This window comes from Ipomoea nil, unplaced genomic scaffold (assembly GCF_001879475.1).
Source record: "Ipomoea nil cultivar Tokyo-kokei standard unplaced genomic scaffold, Asagao_1.1 scaffold0276, whole genome shotgun sequence".
Lineage (NCBI taxonomy): Eukaryota > Viridiplantae > Streptophyta > Magnoliopsida > Solanales > Convolvulaceae > Ipomoea > Ipomoea nil.
The window spans coordinates 5,578,554-5,602,326 of NW_017616704.1; the positions used below are offsets into that span (position 1 = coordinate 5,578,554).

The 23,773-nt window shown below is 38.6% G+C and overlaps 1 long non-coding RNA gene across 1 annotated transcript; it reads right to left on the reverse strand.

The window, feature by feature from the left end:
• Window positions 1-1,923: 1,923 nt before the first annotated feature.
• On the reverse strand, window positions 1,924-12,655 carry LOC109154947. The gene is made up of 3 exons (XR_002049825.1): window positions 12,426-12,655; window positions 8,877-8,881; window positions 1,924-1,934 (listed from the first exon to the last, which is right to left on the reverse strand). It is a non-coding gene; the product is annotated as an uncharacterized LOC109154947 (long non-coding RNA).
• Between the last annotated feature and the right edge of the window lie 11,118 nt (window positions 12,656-23,773).

The window sequence follows — 23,773 nt, forward strand, 5'->3', positions numbered from 1 at the left end:
TTTGTTTGGATATATATTCATAATTTTTGAATTTCATATTTACACTTATTGAATCTCTATATTCATAATTACATAACTATATGTTTATAATTATGTTCACAACATTATGTTTATAATTATAGAACTATATATTCATAATTATGAACAATTTTTGAACTGTGTCTTCTTTGCAAGGTGGACACGGTGGCACACATATTTGTCGGGTCAATAGTACTAAAAATGCCCACATTGATAGGCAAGCAATTATATATTTGTAAGAGGAGCAATGATCCTTTTATATAGAGGAGCTCAAGAGCTCCTCTTTCCAAACATTTTCAATGTGGGATCAAAATGATCCCACATCATTTACAAAGGGGAGCCACTTTTGTCTTCTTCTTATTTTTTTTAATTTTAATTTTAATTTGTATATAGTTTTGTTTGGATTATTATTATTATTTACGAATTAATAAATTTTATTTAATTTTCATTTGAGATTTACTTACCAAATAAGCTTTACTACAAAAGTTTGGGCGGGAAAATGAATTAGGATGATTTTGTTTTTAATTATATATAGATATAGATATAGATATAAATAGATTGATTCTATTTCATTTTTTAAGCAAAATCTTCCTTAAAGATTAATAGTAAAATAAAGCTAACTTATTAATAACAGATTTTATTACATTTTTTTACGCAGAATTTTTCTTCAAGATTAATAGTAAAATAAGGCTAAATTATTAATAACCAAATCTACTATATTTTTATGCAAAATCTTTCCTAAAAGATTAATAGTAAATATCTTAATGATTCTTTTTCTTATACCGCTTATTGATTCTTTTCCATTTTTCAGAGTGTAGAAAAAATTCCCATGGCTAACATTTCCTTCCATTCATTTCAATTTTTCCATAATATTATTAATTTCCTTCCCAATATTATTCTATATTGTTTTGGCGTACGACTTCCTTCCATTCATTTCTATTTTTTCATATTATTATTAATTGTTTAGGCGGGAACTTGTAAAGTAGGTTATTATTTTTATTAATTAATATAGAATATAGATTACCAATTAAAATTAAAATTTTTATTATAATTGAACAATAATATTACCAATTATTATTTGACGATTTTGTAAAATAATAAGTAAAATTGTATTACGAATAGGAAAATATATGTACTTTAATTTTAATTTAAATTATTAATAATTAATTCTAATTTATTTTTTAACAAAATCTTCCTTAAAGATTAATAGTAAAATAAAGCTAAATTATTAATAACCAATTCTATTACATTTTTTACACAGAATTTTTCTTAAAAATTAATATAGTAAAATAAAGCTAAATTATTAATAACCGATTCTATTACATTTTTTTACACAGAATTTTTCTTAAAGATTAATAGTAAAATAAGGTTAAATTATTAATAACCAATTCTATTCTATTTTTTACGCAAAATCTTTCGTGAAAGATTAATAGTAAAATATCTTAATGATTATTTTCCTTATATTGCTTATTGATTTTTTTTCATTTTTCAGAGTGTAGAAAACATTCAAATGGCTAATATTTCCTTCCATTAATTTTCATATTTCCATATTATTAATAATTTTCTTCCCAATATTATTATTAATTGTTTGAGCGTACGGCTTCCTTCCATTTTTTTTTTATTTTTTTATATTATTATTAATTGTTTAGGCGAGAACTTGTAAAGGAGGATTTGTGTTTAATAATTAATATAGAATATAAATATAGATTAATATAGAATATAGATTACCAATTAAAATTAGTTTTATTTTTAATATTATATTTGAACAATAATATTACCAATTATTATTATTATTATTATTATTATTATTATTATTATTATTATTATTATTATTATTATTATTATTATTATTATTATTACTATGGAGTAATTATGGCGATCCCATAATTACGCCAAAAAATAAATACACTTTTGACCTATACAATGAGGAATTGAGCATGGACTTCATAACTGTCAAAACCGGCACCATGAGAATAAAACAACTTAACAAATCAGAACTTTAGAAGTCCGATTACTTCAATAATCAACGCAAAGAACTAAGAATAATATTATAATTGTCAATTGATGTATTAAAGGCGATTACTGCTATATCTTGTCGTGTATATTACAATAGAAACACTTAACCACTTCCCATTCTCCAATCATCCATGAGTCACACATTTTATTGTGTGGCACTTTAAATTCTTGACTAATGACAGTATAGCAAAAAAATGAAGAGAGAGATTAGAGGAGTCAGCACTCAGCATCCCTTTAAACGGGCAGGAGTAGGCACCACTCAAAGCGAGATTCACATGAGGTTGCCTTTCATAAATAATAATGAAACTTCAATAGAAGCAAAAAATCAATATATGAAATGGATCGGACTTGGAGTAACCGTAGAAATATTCAGAATAAATCATAATCTAGGCATATGATATGAATACTTTTTGCTGAAAAAAGTATTAAATTTGGACAACACAACCATGAAAAACATATTGTATCTAATCCAATCAAACTACTTGGATGTTAAACCTACCGTTAATTTCGAAACGCGACTGAACTGAATGATCAAGGCTGAAGACCTAGTGGGAAAAAAGGGATGCAATATAAAATGAAGACTTATAATTTTTGTAGTCATCAACTCATTGTATTTATAGGTGAAAAATATGAGAATTATAAATTTGTAAAAATTTCAAAAAGAAAGTGTATTTATTTATTTAAGATATTGCCCTAATCAATTCATTATATTGATATTCCTAATCAATTCATTATATTAATATTCCTAATTAATCTTATTCCTAATTAATTCATAATATTGATATTACTAAATTTCCATTTTTAATTTTCTTACCAAGTAAGCTTTATTAAGTATTTGACCAATAAAATATTTTATATATTTAATTAATTTGACTACAAAAGTTTGGGCGGGAAATGAAATAGGAGGATTTTACTTATATATATATATATATATATATATATATATATATATATATATATATATAGATTTCTATCTGAATTTGACCCAATCAACCCAAATATTTCATCCCAAACCCACACAAGGTACTTGGATATTTATTTATTTCTTTGGAGCCCCAATCAACCAAGTCTCTCTCTTGTTGACCTAGGGTTTAGAGTTTATAAAAGCCACATCATTCCATTTGTCTTCCCCCACTTCTCTCCCTTCATTTCCATCGCCAAAGTCTAGAAGCAAAACTAGGAAACTCAACATTTGTAGTAAGAGTCTTCCTATCTTTTCTTCTTCTTCCCATATCCTAGAGCCATGCATATGTTTATATATGTATTGTTGTTTGTGGGGTCTTGGAGTCTTAGATGGTGAAGAAGGAGACCAAGCTTGAGGTTATAGAGGAGAAATTCTTGCTTGTTGAGGCTATGCTTTGAGGTATAACCCATGGATGCCTAAATCTACTATTTTTGCTCTAAGTTATGTGAAATAGATGTTTGTGTGTGTGTGTGTGTGTGTGTGTGTGTGTGTGTGTGTGTGTGTGTGTGTGTATTGGGTATTTAAAATGATGAAATGTATATTACTTGATGCTTAAAATGATGTATATTGATGATGTGAAGCTATGTGATTTTGTGGCATTCATGGCGTATCTGTGTGGATTATCGAGGGACGGCTCTGCCTCGTCCGTCGGTGTGAATGGTCGGACCGCGTCGCAGGACTAGTCGGTCCTGTTGGCTAGTCTTGTGAGAAGGAGTGGCAGGAGTGGCGAACTCCTTGAGTCTTGCCACTCCATGTCGTATCATCACAAGACCGGGTGACAGGACTGCCCCGTCCTGTCGCACAGTCCTGTGAGGCTACGGGACATTGTACAGGGCCCTTGTTGGTAGGGATGGCAATGGGGCGGGGTAGGGACAAGGACTATACTCCCCGTCCTCGTCCCCGAAACCCCGACCCCATCCCCGTCCATGTCCCCATCCCCATGTCCGATGGGGAATTGAAAATAGTCCCTATCTCCGTCTCCGCGCGGAATTTGGCGGGGACGGGGATTCCCATCCCCGATCAACTTTTAATCAAAAATCTTAAATTAGTGTAATTTTTAATTTTAGAAACTAAAAACTTAAAGTATTAATTTTTAAAGATTAATATATATATATATATATATATATATATATATATATATATATATATATATATATATATATATATATATATATATATATATATAAAACTTATTTATTTATTTATTTTAATTATAATTATTATTCGGGGACGGGACGGGGTATCCCCTCCGGGAAATTTCAAAAATTCCCCGTCCCCGTCCTCGATCCCCAAAATTTTTCCCCGTCCCCGTCCCCGTCCCCATCCCCTACGGGGGCGGGGATCCCCGACGGGGAGGCGGCACATTGCCATCCTTACTTGTTGGCTCTGTTAATGTGGTTCCACTCCGGTTCGGGACACGTGGGCCCGTGTGACTCGTGAGGCTTGGGATTTTGATGACGATTATGTGAAATTGCCTAAGTGTTACATGAATGAAAATCTATTTTTAACCCAAGCATGAACTATGATTCTACTAAGTGTGACTTTGGGATATATTCATTATGAATACTAAGTATGTGATAATTTTGGTGTTGTATCATAAAATAATGAAAGATTTGCCTAAGTACACCATCTATATATTACTTAAATTGTATTAGACTGTGAGATAGTATGATTTCATGGAAGCATATGTTTGAGTTATTGCTCCTCTATCATCTATACCCAAACCTACGTTTTATATACTTGAAACTAAGAATCTATTTTTGAAAGGCCTATATTCATGCCTCAAAACTCTTTTAAAATCTATATACATATAGTTATATTTACTTACATAGCCTCTTTGAAAAACATAAATGATATTGTGAACCCCATTTTAGAAAAGAAAGGTTTTCAAACATTATGTCACCTGTTAGGAACACTTGTATTAGGATTTTGATGATACCAATGTAACCTAGAATGTAGACCCCTAACCTTTGTTATTTTTAATCGCCGCTTTCGTCCTAGACGAGAGTTGCCATAACTCACATGTAATTCGTGTTAAGCTAGTCAAACACACGAAGACGAGTTATGCTTAGATGTTAGGGTTATCAAGACGAAAGAAGACACGAAGCATGAAGCATCTACAACGAAAGATTACCATGAGTTGTCATCTACCTCGAAAAGGCAGTCTTATTTATGATAATTCTTCAAGACATTCTTCCTCTTCAATAGCAAGAAGAATGTTTCCACTGTCTGACTTGACAACATCCTAGGAACAAAAGGACCTCAACATGTGGGACACGCTTACCAAGGAACATTAAATGAAGCTGTACTACCCCCTGAAGCTAAAAGACAAAACCCTAAAGCTATCCATGCCATCAACGGCTACAAGGTACAAACCTCATTAATGGAGCATTTAATGCGGCAAGCTCCCCGATCCTTACCCACTGGATAATAGGTTTGAAAATTCATCTCCCTCCAACGGATGAAATTTTCCTCACCTATAAAAACCCACCTTCATCAACTAAGAAGGTGCTGGTTCTTTTCTCTCGATCTAACTTTCAAGCAAAAACTCTTAAACATTCTCAGTCCTCATCAAGCTTTTGCGAACCAGTGTTAAGATGTGAAGATACTTGAAGAAGTTCATTGATCCTAATCTTAAACCTTGAAGAAGTCTTGTAACGTGTTCGAAGCAACTATCTCTCATCAGTCAAGACTTCACCACGTTGGAGAAATCAGCAATCATTTTCTACCAACCTTAACTCTGAAGAAGACGTTGATAGAGGCGGAGTAAACTCGTGGAGTTGAAAAACCTACGGAAGCTGTCCGACTTAGTGATCAAGGAAGCTTTCGTGTATTTGTACTAACGAGTGATAGTGCAAACCTTCCATAAGTTGTGGAAGAAGAGTGGAGTATGCAAAGTTGGCCGAACAACTATAAAAACTCTCGTCTCCTTGTCTCTTTACTTTTGCTATCTACTTTCTGCATCATATCATCTTTCGCGCCCAAACCGAAAGTTTCCTTAATAACGACAAACCGTGCAAAGTAATTAAAACGAATTTAACATTTCCGCTGCGCTATAACTCCGAAAGGTTGTTATTTAGCAAAATCCGAAAGGAGTCTATTCACCCCCCCTCTAGACTCTCGTTATAACGCTACCGGGACCAACAAGTGGTATAAGAGCAAATACCTTGATCGGTAAAGGCTTTGCATTTACCGCCTGGTAGATCCCTTATAAAAAATCCCTGAAAATTAGCATATTTTCTGCTTTGCACACATTTTTCTTGCAAAAATGGAAAAGGATCATGCTAACCGCTCTAAGCAGCTTGCTTTTAGCCTATCTAAATTCGATGGCTGGAAGGTTAGAATGCAGTCCCTTCTTTGCTCAATACATGACGAAATGTGGGATGTAATAACCACTGGGCCGATCACAGTCATGATGGTGAACACACAAGCTGCAGCTCAAGGAGCCAGCGCAGAGCAGATGATACCTAAACCAAAGACATAACTCACCACAGAAGAAAGAACAAGGGCGAACTTGGACAACGTAGCACGAAACATTCTCTACAACTCTCTTGATGATTCCTTGTTCCCCAGAGTTCGAAAATGCGAAAATGCCATGGAAATATGGAATGTTCTAATGAACCTGGGTGAAGGTGATGAACAGGAGAAGGACAACAAGCTGACAGTGGCTATGAAGAAGTTTGAAGACTTCAAGATGCTGCCAAATGAGACTGTCATGGACATGGAACTGAGGTTCACCAGACTTATGGGCGATTTGACAGATCTCGGGAAGGAACTGACAGAGAAGGAAAAGAATCTGAAGATACTTCGTGGTCTGCCGAAGTCTTGGGAAATGAAAGTCATCGCAATGAGAGACAACCGAGACATGAAGACTACAAGCACAGCCAAAATCTTCAATGACCTCAAGGCTTACGAGTTTGAACATGAACCGAAGGATGCAGAAGAATCTGAAACGAGAAATGTAGCTCTCGTGGCCAACAAGCAAGCATCAACTTCTGACAGGTCAAAATCTAATTCTTGTGAATTTTTATTTGATGAACAATATGCCTTGTTTGTTAGGAAAATGAAAAGGTTTATGAGAAAGAATAACTTCCAAGACTCCCACCGTTCGGCCCACCGAAGGCAACACGAAAGTTCGCCTCAAACCTCAAAGCCAGAAACTTCAGACTCGCAATTGCTGTGCTACAACTGTCGAAAACCAGGACATTTCAAGGCAAACTGTCCTCACCCAATTGTGAGTAAACATCAAGACAGCAACGCTACCAAAAGCTCATCCAAAGAAGCCGGAGACAGTTACAAAAGAAATGACAAACGAGAGTCATCAAGCTCCAGAAACGAAAGAAGGAGAAAGGCTATGGTAGTGAACGAAACTCCTGACACTGTTGAGGCCGAAAGCAGTTCCTCGAGCTCAAGTTCGGATGACGAAAGTAATGAAGAGGAAAAAGGACTGCTATGCCTGTTCAGCCAAGAATCAGAAGAACTATGCCTTATGGCCGATGATGATGAGGTAGACTCTCAATCTTCCTCCTATTATTCAGCTGAGTCTAGCTCTATAAGGAGTCAAACTTCCAATGAATTAGTTACCGAAATGATGAGGGAGTTCAAGATAATTAAAAACACATACTCTAAGTTAAAGGAGGAGAACTCTCGGCTTATGATTAGCTACAATGCGCTAAGGCAAGTTCGAATTGAGAATATAAAGCTAGCCATTGCTAAGAGGCAACTTGAAGAAAATGTTCTCGCTCTAAAAGAGCAGTGTACAGAAAGAGAAAAGAGGGAGCAACAATTACGTGAAGTCTTAGATAAGTTCAACAATTCGTCCAACTTAATGGACCGAATGGTGAACGAATCTAGACTGCCCGGGGAAAGAATGGGTATTGGTTTTGACCCCAGCTCCTCTTCACAAATCGGCTTGAACAAATCCACCAATGCTTACTCTCACGAGAGTTTTCAATCAGCATTTGTTCAAGGCCCTACCCAGGTGTCTGAGCCTATGACGAAAGTTAACAGTGTTGTCATACCACAATCAACAAGCCAACCGAAAGGAAAGGCTGTACAACGAATTGTGAAACCTGGAAATGAAAGATCCTTTAAAGGCAATCCTAGGCAAAAATATGTCAAAAGGAATGGACCAAATGGCAATAGACGAGATCTAAACCATAAGAGAGGTCAGCCTTACAGGAATATTCAATCCGGGAAAAGGGCGAATGTTAACCAGAGGCATTATCGTCCGAAACCAACACGAAAGAATCCTGTCCAAGGAATCCCGAAAAATGGACGAATCAGACAAAATGAAAGATCTTTCAAAAGATCTGGTTATGGCAATGGATGGACTGGGCCATCAGAGGAAGATTGGGTTGATTACCCAGAACCTCTATCTAGAGCCGAATTTGAGAAAGTTCATTTGCGTAAACAAACTAATTATTCCAAGCATTATAAAAATCCTCCTCAAGAATACTTTCACGAGAGATATAATGCTAGAACCTTTGCCAAAATCCATTATGATTACCACACATCTAATAGATATAAAGGACCAAGGATGAGTCGCGGAAACTCTAGGTTCATGTGGATTCCTAAGTTGACATCTAACCCTCAAGGACCCGAAGCTCAAGGGGTACCTAAAAATATATAATCTTTGTTGCATGATAAACAAGTCATATGGTATGTCGATAGTGGATGCTCAAGACATATGAGTGGTGACAAAACAATGTTGAGCAATTTCAAGGAAGTAGATGGACCTAAAGTCATATTTGGAGGAGAAAATAGTGGCAAAACTCGTGGAAAAGGAGATATCATCAAGAAGGGAATAACTATCCAAAATGTATCATACGTTGAAGGACTAAAGTTCAATCTCCTAAGCACGAGTCAATTCTGCGACAAAGGCTACAAAATCGAATTCTCCAAGGACGAATGTAAAATAGTGAACACGAAAGATGGCAAGATCGCGTTAACTGACCAACGAAAGAAAAACATGTACATAATCTCTTGGAACTCTTCTAATGCTAATATTTGTTTTGTGGCCAAAAGTAATGCAGATCTTAGTCAAGAATGACACAACAAACTGAGTCATCTAAATCTGAAAATGATCAACAAACTAACCAAGAAAAATCTAGTGAGAGGACTACCCGAAGCATCCTTCATAAAGGACAAAATATGTGAGGCATGTCAAAAGGGAAAACAAATCAAGTCATCTTTCAAAACCAAGGATGTGGATGCAAACTCTCATTCCTTAAGTCTTTTACACATGGATCTCTTCGGACCAGTTGTGTAACACCCCCCAAACAAGGCCCAAATAAAGCCCTAACACATGCAGATTAAACAACAAAACTAGCACAGCGGAAGATAAAACAGAAACTGGATAAAAGAAATCAAACGAGGTGTTATGCCACATCTACCAAAACCCGGTAAACGCTAAGGCGAACAATCTGCAGTGTATACACTATCCCAAAACATCAGTCTAACTATATGGGCGCACAAACCACAAAAAAAAAAAAAAAACAACAAGGATAAAGGTGCTAAGCTACCAGACTCTAGACATCGCGCTCGTCTAAACACCACCTGAAAGATACAAAGATAAACATGGGACGACGCCCTGTCAGCGATAATGCTGGTAACCCACCAATACCGTTAAGTATCATATATAGGTAGATATAAGATATAAAACCATTTTCGAAATGGAATACATAAGTATATAAGTTAAAAGCCAAGATCAATAGACACACAAGACTCATCACTCTCAAGGATAACACCGGGAACACATCCCAAACCGCAAAGGTTAACCACAACACAAAGCACTAGTACAAAAAATATCAATAAAATTGAATAATTCGCGTCCAAAGTTTAAACTTTGGACGCCTAAAATCGGGACGGCGGCATTTTTGTAATTAAAATGACGCTATTTAATTACTTTTTTATTTTTATTTTAAATTAAGGACAATCAGCGTCCAAAGTTCAAGACTTTGGACGCGTGTGTCCTTCTAAAGAAAGAATTGGCGTCCAAAATTATAACAACATTGGACGCTCAGATTGTTAGGGTTTTTCGAATAAAACCAACCCAGCCCATCGGCAGCCTCTGCGTACATTCTCTATAGCAGCAGCTGCTCTCCATCGTCTTCTCTTCTCCGTTCGTCGGTGGTCCGTCACCTTTCCCCTCCAGCCGTCGCCAACAAGAAAGCTTCTGCTGCCCTCCATCGTCTTCCCCTCCGCGACGTTCGCACAGACGCCTCCTCGCATAGTCGTCGCCGCCTCTGCCCCTCGCTGTTCTTCGCTGCGGTCGCTGCTCGCCGCCGGTCTCTAGTCGCCGCAAGGTATGTATTAGAGGAACAATGTAAACATATTCAGATTTAAATGCACTGGTGCTTCGGATTTCATAGGGACACCGCCAGCCTTGTTAGAGGATGTAGATGATGACGATGGTGAGGGTGGCGGAAACGGACGGTTTCCGTCCGGCGGACACCGCTGCCCAAGCCATCGCTTGCCGCTCCGCCACACACAGACGCGCTGCCAGCCTCCCAGCCGTCCGCTGCACTGCCGCACCGCCGTCCGCTGCTCCCCCGACCGCCGTCCACCTCTTCGCCGCAGTTGAAGGTAATTTTTTTAATTATTATTAATTAATTTTTTGTTATGCAGCATTAAAAATTGGAGTAAATTGGTTTCCATACTAACTTGAATATGCTCTTAGCTTTGTTTGCCTTTCGGTGTTCACATTTTTTCCCCAAATTCCATACTAACTTGAATGCTAAGGGAGTAATTTGACTCATGTATTCATTAATAATGCTGCATTTGGAACATCGAAATTGTTTAGGAAAAGATGGAAATCAATTCTTTGTATCTGTTAGTTGGGTAAAATCAAGTGTCTTAATCTGATGACTTGTATATCCTGTTTAAATGCTGATACATTGAAAATTAAAAGCATCGGTGCACCATTTTGCCAGATACTACTCCTCCCAAGAAGCAGATAAAAGACATGTCCCAGGATTTTTATTCTGCTGGTTTTGTTCCAGGTGCAATCGTATATTTCTCCTATGATGTACCAAAAGGTCAGTAAAAGTTCAATTAATCAACACTTTGAACTGTGTTTTCAATGGAAATTTATCTAAGTTTTGTGAATTTTAGCTATAATTTTAAGTGACTGATAATAGTGAATGTAAAGTATACTATTGTGTAGGAAGGGTTGGAAACATATACTTAGACTGCACACTTGGTGATAAGCTGAATGTATAATAGAATTTGTAATCTGGGTTTAACAGCATTGGCTTGAGCTGGCCCCCCTTTTTGAACCAATTGTCATCTTTCATAGTCCACATTCAGCACCCCCTAACTTTGCACTGTCAAGATCTAAGTCCTTGCTTTTCAAGAGGCCTCACATTTGGATTTTCACTGTCTAGATCTTTAAGTGTGTATCACACATTCATACTTCTCTTCTGTGTATTTGTTTGACTGTATGAATGCCAAAAGTTTGTATTTCGATTTGATAAGCTTAGGACATGACAGGGTGTTTATGTTGCTTTCTGAATGGCATTGACTTTGCAATTGCATGACATAGTTACTCAGTTATACAAGTGTGTGCTGGAATACACATCCAATTATGGTTTGTGAAATTTTGGATTTGTTTCTCTTTTAATGTAATTTTATTGAATTTGCCATATTTGAAACTTGTGAATTTGAGAATTGACGTGAATTATTCTGATTGTCATCATCATCAAAACAGGTTGTTAAATTAGTGCATTGTGTTGTTCTGTAGACTAACCATCTCATCTTTTTACTGCTTATTTAGTTGAGTTTGTTGTATGAATATGAGATGCATTCTTAGGGATCTTTGCAATGTAGAAGTACATTATCTTGTCTTAGTATATCACATGTGTGCTAGATGACATTTCATTGTCTTGTAGGCGAATGACCTCATTATCTTTTTTACCAGTTAGTTTGTTATATAAGTAGTGAAAGCCATTTGAGGGACCTGTAGAACTTGAAAGTAGACTACCTTGTTGAAGTATATTGCAAGTGTGCTAGATGACATTATTCATCAACTCCACAGTCTTCATTAACTACTAAACTGCAAATCTGCAATTGTTAGAAGTAAACATGTTGTGTTGAAAATCTGAAATGTTCCTCATTACTTTGAGTATCTCATTGGTTTGTGCAAAAAGACTGGTCCTTATTTGAAATAATGTAGAAAAAAATTACGGAATATCAATTAGGTGCATTGATTTCTATAGTAGAAATCAGCTCTCAATTGGGATAACAATTGAAATTAGGAGCAGGACATAAACCTGGCATTTGTTTCTGTGTATATATTCAAAGTAGTATGTAAAACCCTTAAGGTCTTTTAGTAGTTTTTTTCCCAGTTTTATTCAATAAATCGTGGAAAAGGAAAGCATGTTTGTCTCTGTGTGATGGATATCTCAAATTTCTAGGGGATATTAACCATATAACCATATAGGCTACATGAATTGCTTTAATATGTGTTCTTTTGTCATCAGTCATTCTGTGCATTCTTCCAAGTCCATCTGATTGGATTTCAGTCTTGTTCTTTCAACTAGAACTACCTTCTCTAGTTTCTTGTTTTGCTTGAATTTGCAGGTAGAGAGATATCTGTTGTTCAGTCGCTTTTAGCAGAACTGCCTTCTCAATTTTTGGGATATTGGCATGCTCATCCAACTGGTAGTTAATGTTTCAACATTAAATTGATTAATGTTGAAATATATTATCTGGTAGTTATGCTGGAATGTACAGGAAAATATTGGTAGTTTTATAAAAAAAAATAATTTTTTATAATTTTTCTTTTACTATACACGAACTTTGGACGCGAATTATAATTATTTAAATCAAAACGTTACCTTTGCGCGTCCAAAGTTCATGAACTTTGGACGCGCAAAGGTAATATTTTATTTTAAAAAATGATAATTCGCGTCCAAAGTTCACGAACTTTGGACGCGAATTATCATTTTTCGCGTCCAAAGTTCTTCAACTTTGGACGCGAATAATCATTTTGCGCGTCCAAAGCTACTTTGGACGCTGATTGTTTATATAATCAGCGTCCCCGCCATCTGCGTCCCAGCTACTTTGGACGCGAATTAGCCTTAACTTTGGACGCGAATGACTGTTTTTGTACTAGTGAAGGAATAAGACTCACCCATGGCAACACATGCCCTTGTGACTACACACGTCACAAGAAAGAGAACTCACCACAATGGCTACACAAGCCCTCGTGACATCACCCATCACGAGTTGATATGCCTTCCTTATGCCCTGTTCCAACCTTATGGCTACCCCTAACCTTATTTCTTCTTCCACCATTACCTCCAGGACCCCTGTACAGCCAAGTCCAACCTTATTCCGCCGGGACCGTCGTCCCCCACTAACAACCCGCCTATAAGACCACCAATTTCATAGTACACGAGGTACCGTACACACACATGGCACACATGCCCGGATAACACATGTTATCCCCCAATCACGTGAACCTCACACAAAGGCCACAGCTCTATAATCACGTCACGGCCACCACGAGGACCGCTGTAATACCTTGGTGACTAGCGTCCCATACCACTAATCGTGCAATCCAGGTAAAGCCACACACGCACCACAACTCACACGAGCTAAGCAACAGATTACAACGAAGGTATGAAACATACTCAATCAAGTAATGGGTCACAACCCAACGACAACAACGATGTATAACACAAGTTAACATCAACCACATGGAAGGTACGAACAACACGCACGCTAGCATTAAGACAACAAACTAGCATGCTTAACAACGGGGAAACTCAAGATAGTTCCGAGGAACACACAAGACACTTCTTGGTTCAACGAAGCACAATGTTGAACACTTAGCACGATTCAAGACACCAAAGATCCTACATGGATACCTACCATATAGTTCTAGACCCACGAAACATCAAGAAGACGCTCAAATAGTTTCACCAAAGAACAACGGGAAGTCAAAAGATCAAATACCGAGACAAACGAATCACGGGGAACAAATCCCAACATCACCACAACCATGTACCTGCGGGTGGACCCACGGGTAGTGCCCCACCCGTGGTTCCGCCCGCGGGAACAATATCCCACGAGGCTGTGTACCCGCGGGTAGGCCGGCGGGTGGTGCCCCGCCCGCCGTTCCGCCCGCGGGAGCACTCCTGTTCCACAACTAATCCCTTCGGGGATTTTCTTCTCCAAACACAAATTCAAGTCCAAAACATGCCAAATCTCACCCAATACAATAAAATGACTTGAACCATGGAAAATGCCAAGCAATGACACAAAGGAACCCTAAACACAAGCTCTAGATATGCAATATCACAAGATAAATGCATAAACCCTCACATTTCATAGCAAAGAGCAAGTAGAATCCAAGAAATCACATATAGGTAAGCAAAATAGGTTTTGTAGAGCATGGGTTACCTCTTGTAGACCAAAAGACTTCACTTAACACCACCACAAGCTCCTCACAAGGCTTACTTCTCAAACCCACTTCAAGATCAAACCAAAAGATCATAAAGATCCTACCTTTAAGAAAAAGACAACTAAGATGGAACCAAAAAGACTAGATAAACTTAGATCTTACCCTCCTAGATGCCCAAATAGGTGAAAGGTTGAATCTTGGAAGCAAAACTTGGAATCTTGACAAGGGTCTCAACTTGGCTTGAAGAATAAGCTACACTTCTTTTCTAGAGAGAAGGTGGAGATATTTTCTAAGAATTGTAAGGAATGAAATGAAGAAGTCTTCTAGGTTTAGGTTTCAATACTAACTCTTGGTGAAAAGACAAGAATACCCTTACTAAGCTTTAGAAAGTGTAAGGAACAAGGGAACTCCTCTCAAAGCACAAGGTACAACACAACTTAAAGGTTGACTAGTCAAATACTAGTCCTTGAGTATTAAAAATCAGGATTTTAGGAATCAATTCCTCAAAAGAAATAGAATTAATTACTCAATTAATTTATGGATTGAAATGTGGATTTTTGGGGTGTCACATCCTCTTCCCCTTCAAAGAAGCTTCGTCCCCGAAGCTTGGGTACAACGAATTAGAAACAAACGGTGGAAGAAAACAACATTGTGACAAGAAGTTCAAGAATAACTCTTTTGGTCAAAAACTCCAAAAGATTCAACAAGGATTCCAAAGCAATGAAGAAGACATTTTGAATGCAAGGATTGATCAAGAGTTTAACAAACTAATAGATTGAGCATCAAAACTCTAACCTCAACACAACCACCAACTTCTAGACAACAAACAAGAACCAAACAACTTACTCCAAAACACCAACTTGCTAAGCTAGCTAAACAACAAGACAACAAGCAAAACAAACAAGCACGCAAAGCAAACAACAACCTAACACCAAGCTAACAACGGCTAAGAAGAAAACAACAAAGAAAAAGGCGAACGGGATAGCCACAGCACAAACTAGAACTCTTCACTCTCCGACTCCTCGGCACCTTCAGACTCTTCGTCTTCGTCTTCGTCTCTACGGCTAAAACTGGCTTCAAACTGATCCAACCTCTGATGCACTGCGACAAACTGCGCCTCCATAAACGCGAAACCCTCGGCGATCATGCTGTTCTGCTGACGAAGCAAGGTGACAACGCGCTCCTCATGCGCCCTGGCATCATGCCCTCTCTTCGTGCGAGCTTCACTCCTTCTCCGGTTTTCCTCACTGTCTAAATCACTTTCTTCAGCTTCGGCGGCCTCCGGTGCTTCTACTTCCTCTTCAACTTCTTCGTCACCGCCCAAAGTCTGGACTGCGAGGCTCAACTTCCCGACAGGGATTCCAAGCTCGGCAGCTAACTCTGCCCGTTCCTCAGGTGCTTTCCTTGCAACTTCCTCAAGCGTGATGTATTCACCATCATCCAACTGGAACAGATTACAACTTCGGAGATTGGCGGCATCCAACACCATCTTTTCCATGGCCTTCGGGAGACAACCATCCACACTAACACCTTTCCTAACCAAAATCCAGCTCAGCACCATCTCATAAGGCAAGCTCTTCCGATTGTGATCCCGGCAAAACACCATGTGTTGCAACATCAAAGCAGGCAGGTTGAACTTAACCATGTTCTTGAGACAGAAAGCAAAGGTGCACTCCAACTTACCCAACAAACTGCTCTTGTTGTTATTAGGCAACAAACAATCCGATACCAACATCACCAAGATCTTTTGCTCCGCAGACAACCACTTCTTTTCCGGCCTAGAGGCTTGAGTGAAACCACTCGTACGGCCTAGCAAGAAGCTCAAATAGTCATGGTATCCCATGGTATCCGTACTAATCCAAGAATGGCCACTGTACTGCGCTACTCCGGTAGCAGACAAACTCAACAACTGAGCCAACCTCTTTTCAGAAAGCACAACTTTCATGTAACATCCCCAAATTTAATTCTCAACACATGCTATAAATAGACTACTATAACAGAAATTGCCATGAATAGAATTCCTGAAGTACGCATACCACCATTTAGAAACTAATTAATAATTCAACTTACAAAATAACTTTAAGTCCTTAATAATAAATGAGGGTGAAATCGCCACATCTAATCTAACACTGACTAGATGTAAGGCTCTAAACCATAACATTCAATCACAACTTAATCCAAAAACTAAAGAAATACAATATGAATCAATAACTCCAAAACATCATAAATAAAACAGCTACTACGTTCTAAGGCGCGCTCTCAGCCAACAACTTATTCATTCACATGCACAAATCACAAACAGGAGAAACACGAAACAATAAAATTAGCAAAACATTACTAAGTAAGGTTTACTCCACCCTGTAAAATGGATTTAATACAGTATATTTTCACATTCAAAAATAATTAGCCACAAGGCTTAACTTCTCTCAACTTCAACATAACATTTACTCCACATCACAATCCACATATAATTTTCTCAACCTAAGATTTCAAATCAACTCTTTTCCAAATTACACGTTTCCAAAAGAAATCATTTTTAGGAAGTATAGATGAATATCAAACCAAATAATGGGCAGGGTCTTAATTACTTAAGCCCTAGTGAACAGTGATCACTCCACTGAACACTACGCAAAAATCCCATTTAAACCAACCAAATAATGGGCAGGGTCTTATTTGATAAGCCCTAGTGAACAGTACTCACTCTACTGAACACTACACAAAAATCCCATTTAAGTGGAACAGAACTAATACCTTAAGTGTGCACACCCCCAATGGGTTTCCAAGCCCAACGGGTAGTAACTAGTCCTAGTAGCCAGGATACGTTTCTACTGACTACTACTCAACAGGGTAAATACCCTAGTGGTAGACTCCGCTAACCACTCCTCAAAACAACAGGATTAAAAGTCCTAGTAAGACAGGATATGTTTCTACTGCTCACTCCTCAATTAACAGAGAGTTTTTAGGCTCCCTAGTGAATCAGTATTTTTCAACTGTTCACTCCTCAACAAATTGGGTAAATCCAGAATCATAGTTGGATACTATATGAGTCAAAAAAAAACCTTTTTATTCACCACATTTATAAAAAACAAGAGTAATGATATTTCACAAGCAAGCAACTTCTCAATATCTCAAATAAGAAACTGTCAAAAATTTTCAGAAACTATGACCTGAATTGCAGAATTTACTGAGAAAAATCGGTAACACATTTTCATATGAAATTTTCCAGATAAGTAGTATAAAGAGTCTAGAATACACACAAAAAGTTTCAAGCCAATCTAAGGCCTAGAAGTATTTTTACCAAAATTCTTCTCAACACAGCACCAGACTGTAATTTAACTGGCAGAACACTGCCTAAACTTTACGAAATTATTCTGGAAAAACCGAAACATATTTTTAACCAAAACTTTTTATAAACATCAAATATAACAAGTTTAGATTCTCCATAAAAAAATTCAAGCAAAAACAAATTTAGGAAACAATTTTCACGAATTTTTCTTTCCAGCTGCACCAGTCAGAATTTTCTCAGGCAATGATCAAATTGTGTAAAAGTTATCCTTTTCAATCACCACAAAATACCATATCACATATGCCCACAAAATCACGAAGTATATATATATATTTACAGAGTAAAAGTAATTTTTGATAGACATAAGCACTTAACTGGATACGTAAAACAAATCACACACTTGACCCGAGTCCTACGTTTGCTCCTCTGCAAACTCTCCTTCTAAACCAAATTGAATGTCCATATAAACACAGGAAATCACATAAGCATATAATCAGAGAAATTTTACCACAAACATATAATTAAACTTACGAATAGATGATTTTCAAAAAAAAAAAAAAAAACTTACGAATAGATGACACTAGATGGAAGAAAAATTGACACCCAGGAGTTCTCTTGTGTCGAAGCCGAAACTGGGAATGAAAAGAATGAGAGTGTCGACTGCGAAGATGATAATTTAGGAGGGGAAGGTGTCGTATATGCTAGGGTTTGTTTTTGTATTTCTTTTGATTCCAGTAGCAGCGTGTGTTAAGAATTAGAGAGTGAATTTAAAAAGGTTTAGGTAACTAATATCAAAGAATTACATCTTGACTAGACATATATATCTCAAACTTAATCTAATAAACTAACATTAATCTAATAAACTAACATATATATATATATATATATATATATATATATATATATATATATATATATATAAAGTACTGGAGAATCACATATACATACTATAACTTAAGTTAAATTTATTTAATATAATATAAACATATTAGTTTTAGGATTTAAAAATTAATTTATTATTATCATATAAGTATTATGGGTTTAGGAATATTAATAACCATAACATAATAGTAGTAATTTTTTTTAAACAGTTTATTTATAACAAATTATAATACTCAAATAATCGGGGTATCACATTTCACACCTCTCACCTTAGAGATAAACTCAAGCCTTTCACCTTCCTTCGTCACCACCATGTGACGGTAAAACTCTTTGACCAAACTCGGGTAAGTCTCGGCCCTTATGGCGAGAAACCCATCCAACAAACCTTGAAACTTAAGCAAATCCAACAAGGAACTTGAAAAAGATTCCGGATCAAAAGCTTTACCTTCAAGCACAAGGTAGTGGGCATCCACCCATTCCGCTTTCCTAGCCAAACTTGACCTTCTAGGCATGGTAGGAGATGATCCAAAGCTCAACAAACAAAGCCCATAACTACTTCTTCTCACCCACACTCTCGCTGCCCCTCACTCTCTCTCTCGCGCTCTCTCGGCGTCACGGCAACAGCAGCTCGGCGACGGTGGTGCGGCGAAGCTCCGGCGATGGGCGAGGCGACGGTGTGGCGGTTCGGTGGTGGCTGGCGACGGGTGGAAGGGGTGCTACGGGTTGGGTGCTCTCACGGGTAGAGAAGAGAAGAAGAGAAGAAGAAAAGAGAATTTGGGAATTTAGGGATTTGGGAGGAAAATTAGGGAAAAAGATGATTAAATTTGGGAATTTTGGGTAAAGACGGAAATTATGGATTAAATGGAATTAGAATTGGGTAAATTCCAAGAAAGATAATTAGTTCAAGTGGTTTAGAAGTTGGGTAGAAAAGAAATAGGCTAGGGTTTGAAACTCAAAGACTACTATTAAACTTTAGGCTTGATTTTTAGAATGCACAAGGAAGAATTTTGGCAAGAATTTTGCTATTTCCAAATTCAAAGAATACTTGGAAAATTTAAGAAGCTCACAAGGAATTGTTGTAAGAACAACCAAGTGTAGGGATTGAAGAATTGGGCTAAGCACAAGATATTCCAAGGATAGATGACTACTCCACAACAAGATTGAGATGCCAACTAAAGAAATCACTTAGCAAGAAAAGAGTCTATACTAAGCATCCAACGAATTACTAACAAGGAAAACATGCCACGGATTGCCAAATAAAAGACAACTACGAAACACAAGATATCACTCAAGGCAACAAAGAACACAACACTCTCGGGGAAACAAGGATAGACTCAAAAACAAGGGTTACCTGCTAACTCTTCCTCCACCAAACCCTCCGACCCTGCCTGCGAACGCGCCATCACGAAGACTCTTCCGGGAGGTCTAACTCCAACAGCTCCACGAACTGGACCAGCTCCCGATGCTCCTCCGACTCCCGGGGGTGGCGGCAACGCTCTCTGGCCAGCTAACAAGGGACACTCCGCGATCTTGTGACCAGCAACTCCACAACGAAAACACCTAAACGCCTGGCCTTGACAACCTTAGCCAACATGCATCTTCCCACATCTTCGACAAACAGCCGACTTAGCTTGATCCCGATGCTCCATTCTGACAGGTCCTTGAGAAGAAGATGACACAACTCTGGCCAGGAAACTCGGTCGGGGCTTCTTGAAGGCAGAAGGAACTCCGCTCTCAACTCTCTTCTTGGCTAGCTCGAACGAACTCTTCTGAAGCTGCTGCACGCGATACAGATCCGCGGCACTCAGATACGCATCCTTGAGAGAACTTGGCCTACTCACCGTTAGCGCTTTTCGTGCCTCATAATTCAGACCGGCAACGAAACGCTCAACCTTAGCAGGTTCCGTAGGCACAAGCATCCTTGCGAAGCGCGCTAGCTCTAGGAACTTCTTGTGGTACTCCACCACAGATAAGGGTCCCTGCTGCAGATGAAGGAACTCATCAAACATGGCCGCGCGCACATGTGCAGGATAGAACCTTTCACGCATCCGGTCCTTAAGAGCTGTCCAACCAAACTCTGGTTCCTCAAGAAGAGCCGGGCCCTCGTGGATCCACCACAAGTCTGCTTCTTGGCAGAAGTAGAACGTTGCCTGTTCTACTCTCCTTTCTTCAGGGCAGCCTACCACGGAGAAAATCTTATCAAACGCCTGTAGCCACTCTTCAAGGACTACAGGGTCTTCATCGCCAGCGAAGGATGGCGGCCGATGACTCGACACTAAACGTCCTACGTCACAGTGCCCAGCAGGAGGAGGAGGCGGCACAGCGTGATTGTTGTTCAACAGAGCTTCACTGAGCGTCTGCATGGTTTGAGTCAGCTGATGCAGATTTTGAGCTAGCTGCTCGTTGGTCGGGGTCTCCGGGGTGCGAGCACGAGGACGAGGAGGCATCGCGGCTTCTACAACAACAACACGATAAGAGAAACAACAAACAAAGAACAGAAACAACACACAGCTCACCGCGCAACCTAGAGTCCTAAGCCTAACACTTAGCTTCTTAAGGTCGCTTAGTGGTCTCAAAACACACTTAACCACTTAGAAAGTCTAGACTTAACTCTTCCTAGGCTCTATACCTAGGCTCTGATACCAACTGTAACACCCCCCAAACAAGGCCCAAATAAAGCCCTAACACATGCAGATTAAACAACAAAACTAGCACAGCGGAAGATAAAACAGAAACTGGATAAAAGAAATCCAACGGGGTGTTATGCCACGTTTACCAAAACCCGGTAAACGCTAAGGCGAACAATCTGCAGTGTATACACTATCCCAAAACATCAGTCTAACTATATGGGCGCACAGGCCACAAAAAAAAAACAAGGATAAAGGTGCTAAGCTACCAGGCTCTAGACATCGCGCTCGTCTAAACACCACCTGAAAGATACAAAGATAAACATGGGACGACGCCCTGTCAGCGATAATGCTGGTAACCCACCAATACCGTTAAGTATCATATATAGGTAGATATAAGATATAAAACCATTTTCGAAACGGAATACATAAGTATATAAGTTAAAACCCAAGATCAATTGACACACAAAACTCATCACTCTCAAGGATAACACCGGGAACACATCCCAAACCGCAAAGGTTAACCACAACACAAAGGAATAAGACTCACCCATGGCAACACATGCCCTTGTGACTACACACGTCATAAGAAAGAGAACTCACCACAATGGCTACACAAGCCCTCGTGACATCACCCATCACGAGTTGATATGCTTTCCTTATGCCCTGTTCCAACCTTATGGCTACCCCCAACCTTATTTCTTCTTCCACCATTACCTCCAGGACCCCTGTACAGCCAAGTCCAACCTTATTCCGCCGGGACCGTCGTCCCCCACCAACAACCCGCCTATAAGACCACCAATTTCATAGTACACGAGGTACCGTACACACACATGGCACACATGCCTGGATAACGCATGTTATCCCCCAATCACTTGAACCTCACACAAAGGCCACAGCTCCATAATCACGTCACGGCCACCACAAGGACTGCTACAATACCTTGGTGACTAGTGTCCCATACCACTAATCGTGCAATCCAGGTAAAGCCACACACGCACCACAACTCACACGAGTCAAGCAACGGATTACAACGAAGGTATGAAACATACTCAATCAAGGAATGGGTCACAACCCAACGACAACAACGATGTATAACACAAGTTAACATCAACCACACGGAAGGTACGAACAACACACACGCTAGCATTAAGACAACAAACTAGCATGCTTAACAACGGAGTAGCCGAAAGGGGAAACAGAACCTTGAAAGAAGCTGCACGAACAATGATCGCTCACTCAGGCTTACCACAACGGTTTTGAGCCGAAGCCATAAACACATCATGCTATACACAAAATAGATCCCTGATCCACAAATCCTACAACAAAACTCCATATGAACTATGGAAAGGTAAGGCACCTAGTATTGGTTATTTTCATGTCTTTGGTTGCAGGTGCTTTATTCACAACAATGGGAAGAACCATTTGAGAGCTTTCGACGAAAGAGCTGACGAATGATTGTTCATGGGTTATTCCTCAGTAAGTAAGGCCTTTAGAGTCTTAAACAAACGAACAATGGTGATCGAGGAATCCATTCATGTCAAATTCGATGAACAATCTGAGAAAAATCCAACTGGCATTGAATCATTAAGTAATCCAAGTCAAAGCTCTCAACCAAACGAAGAAGAAGTCTCAGATGAAGAAGATATCTTAACTTTCTACACGAAATATCAGTTGAAGATCTCTGAGCCCGAAACTATAACTCAAGAAAATGTTGATGTACAACAAAACACTCCTGATGTTCAAGCACCATCCGAACCAATGATCTACGTTCAGCTACCTTATATCCCTGAAATGGATGCACAAAATCAGCAAAATGCTTTTGAACCCGATCTTAGATGGTTAAGAGATCATCCTCCGGATCAAGTAATTGGAAATGTTCAAGAAGGAGTAAGAACCAGAGCCTCCCTACACGAAAATATGATGGCTTGTTTCTTGTCACAAATGGAACCAAAATCCATAGAAGAAGCCTTAAGTGATCCAGACTGGGTGATAGCCATGCAAGAAGAGCTTCATCACTTTGAACGAAATGATGTGTGGGAACTTGTTTCAAGACCAACACATCAGAATGTTATTGGAACTAAATGGGTCTTTAGAAACAAAATGAGTGAAGATGGACTCATTGTTAGGAACAAAGCTCGTCTAGTTGCTAAGGGGTATTGTCAAGAAGAAGGAATCGATTTTGATGACACCTTCGCCCCCGTAGCTAGACTTGAGGCCATACGAATATTCCTAGCTTTTGCAGCTTACAAAAACTTCAAAGTCTGTCAAATGGATGTCAAAAGTGCTTTCTTAAATGGATTAAGAAGTATATGTTGAACAACCACCTGGTTTTGCAGTTGATTGTGGACAAGAAAAGGTCTATCATCTCAAAAAGGCTCTATATGGTTTAAAACAAGCTCCACGAGCTTGGTATGGTACACTCTCACACTTTCTTATCAATTGTGGCTTCACGAAAGGAGCCGTAGACAAAACACTCTTTCGTATAAAAGATGATGATAATATTCTTCTAGTGCAAATCTATGTTGATGACATCATCTTCGGGAGCATGAATCCTACCCTATGTGAAA